This window comes from Eriocheir sinensis, chromosome 40 (genome assembly GCF_024679095.1).
Source record: "Eriocheir sinensis breed Jianghai 21 chromosome 40, ASM2467909v1, whole genome shotgun sequence".
NCBI lineage: Eukaryota > Metazoa > Arthropoda > Malacostraca > Decapoda > Varunidae > Eriocheir > Eriocheir sinensis.
This window is the reverse complement of record NC_066548.1, coordinates 10,233,858-10,242,753: the sequence shown is the minus strand read 5'-3', so window position 1 is coordinate 10,242,753 and position 8,896 is coordinate 10,233,858. Positions and strand designations below refer to the sequence as shown.

Genomic DNA, 8,896 nt, shown 5'->3' with positions numbered 1-8,896 from the left:
GTAACTACATTATTGCCGCCGAGCGTGTATGTGTATGTATAGGGGCTAGTCGGGGTCTGGGAGGGAACTGGACACTAGGCTCGCGCGTGATCTCGTTAACCTGGTCTAGGGAAGGTGTTTGCCCAGCTGAAGCCGCCCGTGCTGGAGACTCATAACGTTGTGGTTGTGTGAGGTGTTCCCAAACACGTATATTAGCTCACTCGTGGCCGCCAGACAATATGGGACAAGAGGACGGAGGAAACCGAGTGATGTTGGCTGAGTATCGACACCATCGCTTCCAGAATTAGACAGCATGAACACGTGAAGGGAATTATGAAAGCTGCTCCCAGGCTCGCGTATTAGCTCACTCGTGGCCGCCAGACAGTCCGAAAAGGGGACGAAGAGAGCCCCGTGATGTTGCCTGGATATCGACACCAAGGCTTCCAGAAATAAGATAGAAAGAACAGGAGAACAGAAATATAGAAGCTGCTCCCAGACTCGTGTATTAGCTCACTCGTGGCCGCCAGACGAGAGGGACGCGATGACAGAGGAGGTCGCGTGATGTTACCTGGCTATCGACACCGAATCTAAAATTAAGTCTTGAATATGAACACGGGAAGGGAAAGAAAAGCTGCTCCAAGTCTTATGTATTAGCTCACTCTTAACCGCCAGACGAGAATGACAAGAGGACGGAGGAAGCCGTTTGATATTGCTTATATATCGACACCACCGCTTCCAGAATTAAGACTAAGCATGAACATGGGAGCAGAAATATAAAACCTGCTCTTTATTAAAACATTCCAAGCGATGCAATAACTGCGAGGATCAAGTGCTTGTGTGTGATCATTGGAACACGCTATTAATGTCTTGTCCAGACCCCGACGTCGTGGATTAATATTTCCATGAGTTAAATTTTAAGCGTCTGGATCGAGGAAGTTTCTTTTTGTTAAGGTTAATAATGCTTATATAGATTTTACAAGATTAATCCTCTATTTTTGTGGGTGGTTATTGTTCTCGTAAGCGTTATTCATCTTAAGAAGTGAAGGAAAGTTAGGCGATGAAGAGAAATAGTGAACAAGACTGTAAAGATTAAGATGATGATGATGATGTTAATGATGATGATACGGGAGAGGATAGGAAAGATGAAGAGGGGAGGAAGAAAAAAGAGAGGAGTGGAGAGGAAAGGAGAACGAAAAAAGTTGAAACGAAAAGAAGAAAAGGAAAGGAAATAAAATAAAATAAGACAGAAGTAGGAGAAGGGGAAAAGGGAAGATATACGTATATATCCAGAAGAAAATAAAGTTGAAACGAAAGGAAAAAAGAAAGGAAAGAAAAGAGAAAGAAGATAGGAGTGTAGAAAAGAGAAGAGAAAATATATAAAGACAGACGGATATAGAAACATGATACAACAGAAAAAAATGTCTAGGAAACGGAAGAAATAAAAGATAGAGTGCAATATAATACGTATGAAAGAAGTAGACAGGAACAGACACACAGAAAAACAGTCATGAGTAAAACTGTAGCACGGAGATCTATATATAACAGGAATTCCAGGAAAAAGGGAAAATAAGTACCTGAAGGAAACATCTCGTCAGGAAAACTTCGTAACTTTTAGAGTTTGTTGGTGAAAGGCGAGAACGACGCGTACCGTGACGAAAATCAGTACGAAGGAGAAACGGGAAACTGTAGGCTGCTCTGGAGGGGAAAAAATATATATAAAAAGATTGGGGGGGGAAATGTAGGCTGCTCTTGAGGGAAAAAAATATATATAAAAAGATTGGGGGGGAAATGTAGGCTGCTCGTGAGGGGAAAAATATATATAAAAAGATTTGGGGAAAAACTGTAGGTTGCTCTTGAGGGGAAAAATATATATAAAAAGATTGGGGGAAAAACTGTAGCTTGCTCTTGAGGGGAAAAATATATATAAAAAGATTGGGGGAAAAACTGTATGTTGCTCTTGAGGGGAAAAAATATATATAAAAAGATTGGGGGGGGGGGGGACTGTAGGTTACTCTTGAGGAGACAAAAATATATATAAAATGTTTACATAAGTCAGGTATTTTAACGTACGTGCAAAGATATATGGAAAGATAGATAGATAGACAAAGAGATAAATAGATAGATGGGTAGATAGGTAGATATAAATATATAGTTAGAGATTGTGTGTGTGTTCAAATCATATATAATTTGTGTTCGTGCATTTCTGAAAAGTAATATCACAAACGTCTCAGAATTTTCAAAACCATTACAATGAACTTTTCCTTCGCCATCATTATCCGTCCCAATCATCATCGCCATCATTATCATTATCATCAGCATTATTATTATTATTATCATCATCATTTGTCAACGTCACATCATTCTCATTATCACTGGCATGTTGCTTATTCTTCCTTTTGTCAAATGAAAAAAAAATCGCACTAAACAAGAAAATAGAGCAGGTACATTAACAGGTGTGTATGTATGTAAGTATATATGTATGTATGTATGTATGTATGTATGTCTGTATGTATGTATGCATGTACTGTGGCGCCGTTAGCTGTGAAGGCTTATCTGGCGGAACACTCGCGTAGGAAATTGAGGCGTCCGGGAACTAACTGTGTTTAGAGGTAGTTAGAGAAGCAACGGTCTTACATTGTGTTACGAGACCTGAACTGTGTGTGTACGTGTGTGTGTGTGTGTGTGACTGTGAGTATGAGTATGAGTATGAGTGTGAGTGTGAGTGTGAGTGTGAGTGTGAGAGTGAGAGAGAGAGAGAGAGAGAGAGAGAGAGAGAGAGAGAGAGAGAGAGAGAGAGAGAGAGAGAGAGAGAGAGAGAGAGAGAGAGAGAGAGAGAGAGAGAGAGAGAGAGAGAGAGAGAGAGAGAGAGAGAGAGAGAGAGAGAGAGAGAGAGAGAGAGAGAGTGTTTGAGACTAAGACAATAATTCTTTCTATATATCACCTGTTGTCTCCCCATCGTCTTTAGTTCTCTTTTTCCCTCCACTTTTCCCTTTCCTCGTTTTCTCCATAATCCTTCACATCGCTTCTTTCGTAACTTGTTTTCTGTTTTTCATTTTATTTTTGTTCTTGCTTTGTTTTTTTATTCCTTTTTTTTTATAACAGCTTATTGTTTATTTTTTTCTTCGTCTTCTTTTATTCTTCGTCTATTCTTTTTTTGTTACTAATTTTACCTTTTCAATTTCATTTTCTTTTCTCCTTCTTTTCGTCTTATTTTTATGTACTCATTGTTGCTGCATTTAGTGTTGTTCCTTTTAATATATTCTTTTCTTCCTCCATTGTATTTCTTCTCGTTTATTTTTCTTCTCATTCTTTTTACTCTGTTTAGCATACGTGTTTAAATTGAATCTCCTCCTCCTCCTCGTCCTCATCGTCCTCGGCCCGCTCGTCCTCCTCCTCTTTCTCTTTCTCTTCCTCCACCTCCACCTTCTACTCCTTCTCCCCGTCCTTCTCCTCCTTCCCCCTCCCACCCCATCCTTCCCTTCCTTCCACCTCCCTCTCCCACCATCTCCTCCTCCCTCCCTTCGCATGAGTTCCTTTTGCGTAATCATAATCTTTCGCCTTCCAGGAATGATAAAAAGGTTGATCAGTAATGAAGTAGTCCCGCCTGGAGAGTCTAATCTAGTTCGTCGCTTTTCGTTTTTGTCAATGATCAGAAGAGAGAGAGAGAGAGAGAGAGAGAGAGAGAGAGAGAGAGAGAGAGAGAGAGAGAGAGAGAGAGAGAGAGAGAGAGAGAGAGAGAGAGAGAGAGAGAGAGAGAGAGAGAGAGAGAGAGAGAGAGAGAGTAAATGAGGGAGAAGACAGAAAAAGAGAAAATGAGAGAAAACGCGATAAAATGAGAGAATTAGAGAAAAAGAAAGAGGGAAAGAGAGAGAGAAAGTCAATTAGTGAAAAAGCAGCTTCAAAGAGGAGGGAAATTGAGAGAAAACAATAGAATCCACTTCATTAATTCATTTCGTTTATTCGTTTCTCGTTTATTTCCCTTCCCTTTATGGAACACGCCCAAGAACCTGCCTCACCAAAATGCATTCGCAGCCTGTTATCGTTTTCCATTTCAATAAGCAGATGAATATAAAAAGAAAAAAAATAAGAAGGAAAAAAGGAAGAAAAAGCCTGCATATGCCCTTAGCAACCTCCGCCTTTCTAACTATTTTCATTTTTCATTTTAAGATGTGAGTTGTTATTTTCTTTATATATATTCGCTGTTCCATTTTCTAGTTTATCCTTTTGTTCTCTTTTCCTATCTCTCTTTTCTTTTTGTTTATTTTTTCGCGTTTCTTTTACCTTTTTTTCATCATTTTATCTCAGTTTCAATTATATTCCTCTCTACTTTTTTATTTTATTTGTCTTAAATTTTTTAAAGCTTATTAATCATCGCATGTTTTTTTTTTTTTTTCGTTTCTATCTCCTCCACTTTTTTTTATTTATTCTTTTGGTCTTTTTTTCTCCTATTTTAATCATTGGATCTTCTTTTTCCTGTTTTCTCGTTTTCTTTACCTCTCCACTTTGTTTTAATTTTCCCACCTTCATTCTGTTCTTACTTTTTCCATCTTGTTTTCTCGTCCTAACACCTGCTTTCTTTTCTTTTCTTTCTCACCTCTCATGTCTTTCTCATTTCCCTTTTATTTCGTCTTTCCATTTTACTCTTCTTTTTTTCTCTAATTATTGCACCTTCTTTTTTCTATGATCTCGTATTTTTTTATAGTTTTACCTTATTTTTATCTTCTAACTTTATTTTTATTCCTTTCACCTTTTTATTTTCTATTCACGCCTACTTCCTTTTCTTTCTCTCTTCTCATGTCTTTCCCATTCTCATTTTTACCTCTCCGTTTTATTGTTCTTTTTTTCATTTATACTTTTCTTTTTTTCTCTGCTCTCCTGTCTTGCTCATTTCCCTTTTTGTCTTTGCATCTTCCCACCTTTATTTTTATCTTTTTTTCCCTTTCGCGCACATCACCGCCTCTCCCTCAGATTTGCATATAAAGTACGTATTCGTGTTATTATTTGCCGTCATGTTTCTCGCCTTCTTCGCCTTTAGTTTCTCTTTTGCCGCCAAGAAGAAGGTAAGTAATGCATGGGAATGGGAAAAGAAGAAGACAGGGGTGAGGAGAGAGGAAGAGGCGAGTGGATGTGGGGAGGGAGAAAAAGACTTAGAGAGAATATTGGATAATAACAGGAAGAATAACAATGATGATAGTGAATACAGAATAACAATAGTGATAACAAGAATAGAGGCGAGGATATTTGTGGTTCGTGGATAGTGAGAGGGAGAGAAAGACATGAGAGAAAAAGAAGAAGAGAAAATAACAGGAAGAACTACAATGATAACAAGGTACAGAATGGTAATAGCAGAGATAACAATAATAACAACAATCCAATACGTTATCATTTCAAGGGTGCATAAAAAAGTATAGTCTCCGTAGTTTTTATCATTGATTTTTGCCTCGCCGCCATGTTGTCAATCTTGCATTTGAATCATATATTATTTTTTGTCATTTGTCTTTCCTTCTTTCCTTTTATGATATTTCTGTAGCAGGAGAAGAGACTCTAGAATAGGGAGAAAAGAAAGAAAATGTGAGTCTGTGTATGTATGGGTGATTGAATACGAAGGGTAGGTATACCAGATAATAGTGATGATAAGTAGGATTAACAACAGTAATAATCAGCTCGCTTTATTTTTTTTCACGGGGATAATGGAAAATAACTGTATTCTCGTTTCTAGGTCAGCGATCTTGCCTGGCTTCCCAACGCGCCATCATCCATTTAAACTGCATATTACCTCTTGCCTTTCACTTCTTCTCTCCACTTACGATACGTCAGCGTCAAGGGGAAGAGAAACAGGAATAGGAAAAGAAAGAAAATGTGTGAGTAGGAAGACAAACATAAGGTAAAAAATATATAAGGAAAGAAAGAATATTGGAAACTGGAACGAAGGCAAACTAAATATATGACAATACCCCAAAATTGCAAGCATAAGGGAGCAGGAGACACCGCTAATACCACCAATAATATCACGGATCGGTGGGGGCATGTGCTATATCTGCGTGTGGCCTCGGCGTTCACCTGCCTCTCATTGACCCTCGTGCAATAATAACAAGCTCCCGCTGTCCACGATCACTTTGAAGGCGGGAGGAGAAACCATGATATTCAGTAACATAGGTCAGTGATATTCCGTAACATAGGTCAGTGAGCTATTACCCTCTTCTACCTTTCACTTCACTATCTCTCTCAATCAATCGATCAATCTGCTTTGTTACCTATGTCCATCGCTGTCTGTATATTCATTGGTCCGTTTGTCCGTCTGTTTTTTTCTTCCAGCTTTCACGTCTCGGTCTGCGTCTATCTATGTTTTTTTTGCCTTTATTTGTTTTCATATGTCTATTTTTCTGGTCCATTTGTCGTTTTGTGTTTCTCTTCCACCTTTCACGTCTCTCTCCGTCTATTTATCCATCAATCTGTTTTTTGCCTGAAGCCGTCCCTATCTGTCTATTTGTTCGTCTATTTGTCTGTGCAGTATTCTCTTCCATCCCTCACGTTTCTCTTTTTATATATCATTCAATCTGGTTTTCTACCTTTACTCATTCTTCTCTATCTATATATATTGTTTGGTGTTCGTCTTATTCTCTTCCATTCCTCTCTCTCTCTCTCTCTCTCTCTCTCTCTCTCTCTCTCTCTCTCTCTCTCTCTCTCTCTCTCTCTCTCTCTCTCTCTCTCTCTCTCTCTCTCTCTCTCTCTCTCTCTCTCTCTCTCTCTCTCTCTCTCTCTCTCTCTCTCTCTATCTATCTCTCACTCTATCTCCGCCTTTCTCTCTCTTTCTCTCCCTCGCATAAACGTTTAATAATAGACTTGTGGCTTATCATAGAACAGGAGGGAAGGGAAAGGGATGTGGAAGGAGGAAAAGGAGGAGAAAGCGGGAATAGAGGACCAGAAGGAAAGGAAGGGAAGGAAACGGAAGGGAAACAAAGTAGGGAGCGGTATGGAGAAACGAAGGATAGGGAAGGAAAGGTAAAGGAAAAAGAGAGGTAAGGGAAAGGAAGAAAAACATAAGAATTGGAGAGAAGAAAAAGGAAAGGAAAAGAAAGGAAGAGAAGGAAGATAAGGGAAGATGTTGCAAAGGAATGGCAGAGAAAACAGAAAGGGAAAGAACGAAAAGTAAAAGTAAGAGAAGAGAAGGGAAGCGAAGAGAAAATAAGTGACGTAGAGGGAAGTAAAGTAACGTAAAGTAAAGTAAAGTAAAGGGAAGAGAAAGGAATAAGCAGGAAGACAAGAGAAAGGAATAGAAGGGAAGGGAAGCGAAGGGAAGAAGCTGCCTTAAACATTTACTAGCGGTGGAAAGTGAAGGGAAGGGAAGGAAAAGGAGAGATACGATGCAACGAAGGGGAAGAGGGTAAGTAAAGACAAAGGAAACATAAATTTAAGACAAGAGAAGGGAAGTGAAGGAAGGGAAGAAGCCACCCCAAACATGTAATAGCGGTTTAATCCGATCAAAATTGAATTAAGCATCACCACCTCCGCCACATTTGCCTCCCCCAATCACCTGAACCTGCCCGCGATCATTAACGGAACACACCTGGAAGAGGGAAGGAAAGGAGAGAAGGAGGAAGGACAGGATTTAAAACACTAATGTATAAAATATCATGTATGTGCAGCACATTCAGGGGCAGTTCTATGCTGTCAATTATGTTGACATATCAAATAATTTATTTTTGCCTTCCTTTACCGCCAGGAACCTCCCCTTCCCTCCTGGTCCAGTATACTTCGTTCATGACCGCTGCCCTGTTCATCGGGCTCGTATTGTGCAGGAGTTGTTCCAGGACCACCCTCAGTTCCAATTCCTGCATGCCATGGCCTAGTAAGGAGGCAGATTGCAGCCCCCTTGAAAATATCTGGGGTTCGATGGTAAACACGTGGGAGCCTCAGCAAGAGCGCACATCTCCGGAACTTTAGCCTCACGCTCGTGAGGTTTGGAAGGTATTCCGGGGTAAGCCAGACCTTGTTAGACGCCACACGGAAAACATGAGACGACGACTTCAAGCTGTCATTGACAAAGGTGGTGGGTGGACAGGATATTGAGGTAAGAAGTTTCTTCGAGTATGTATGGGTGTGCGTATGTGTGCATGCGTTTACTGCTAACTGTATTCTGTTATACATTCATGAATTTTATTTGAAGCACTATAACTTTTTTTCTTCAGGTTATGAGTCTGTATGCAGCCTTCCCCTTAGACAGTTTGTCATGGACGTCTATAACAAATAAAAGCTGATTTGGTTTAAACCGTATTTTTATACATCCTAATTGTTGTGTATATGCTCCGATTGGCTAACTGCCGGGACATAACTGTTCTACCATTATTATTTACTGCAAGACCATAATGTGAAGAAATGTTTTTGGGAAAAAATAAGTTCCTTAATATGATGAACCTAACCACCGGCATCGTGTAATATTGAGGCAAACACAACATACAAATATAGTAACATAGGCCTAGGTTATTAATGGTAATCCATCTATATTTTACATAGGTGCCATACATATACCACTGTGAACCACACGGAACACAAATAGTAATAATAATAACAACAACGAATAGCATAAATCCTTATTTTTTAAGTTTTTCGCATCGTTTACGGTCGCATTGTTTAAGTTTTTCGCATCGTTTATGGTCGCATTGTTTAAGTTTTTCGCATCGTTTACGGTCGCATTGTTTAAGTTTTTCGCATCGTTTACGGTCGCATTGTTTAAGTTTTTCGCATCGTTTACGGTCGCATTGTTTAAGTTTTTCGCATCGTTTACGGTCGCATTGTTTAAGTTTTTCGCATCGTTTACGGTCGCATTGTTTAAGTTTTTCGCATCGTTTACGGTCGCATTGTTTAAGTTTTTCGCAACGTTTACGGTCGCATTGTTTAAGTTTTTCGCATCGTTTAC

At 39.4% G+C, this 8,896-nt stretch overlaps 1 long non-coding RNA gene across 2 annotated transcripts in view; it reads left to right on the top strand.

Annotated features, from left to right (window-relative positions):
• The window catches only part of LOC127009341 (uncharacterized), a 66,140-nt gene extending 57,538 nt beyond the window's left edge, over positions 1-8,602 (top strand). The window contains exons 3-4 of one of the 2 annotated variants that reach the window (XR_007761883.1): positions 7,703-8,050; positions 8,169-8,602. This is a non-coding gene — a long non-coding RNA (uncharacterized LOC127009341). The remainder of the gene's footprint in view (positions 1-7,702; positions 8,051-8,168) is intronic. The other variant, XR_007761882.1, reaches the window with a different exon arrangement.
• The last annotated feature ends 294 nt before the right edge of the window (positions 8,603-8,896 follow it).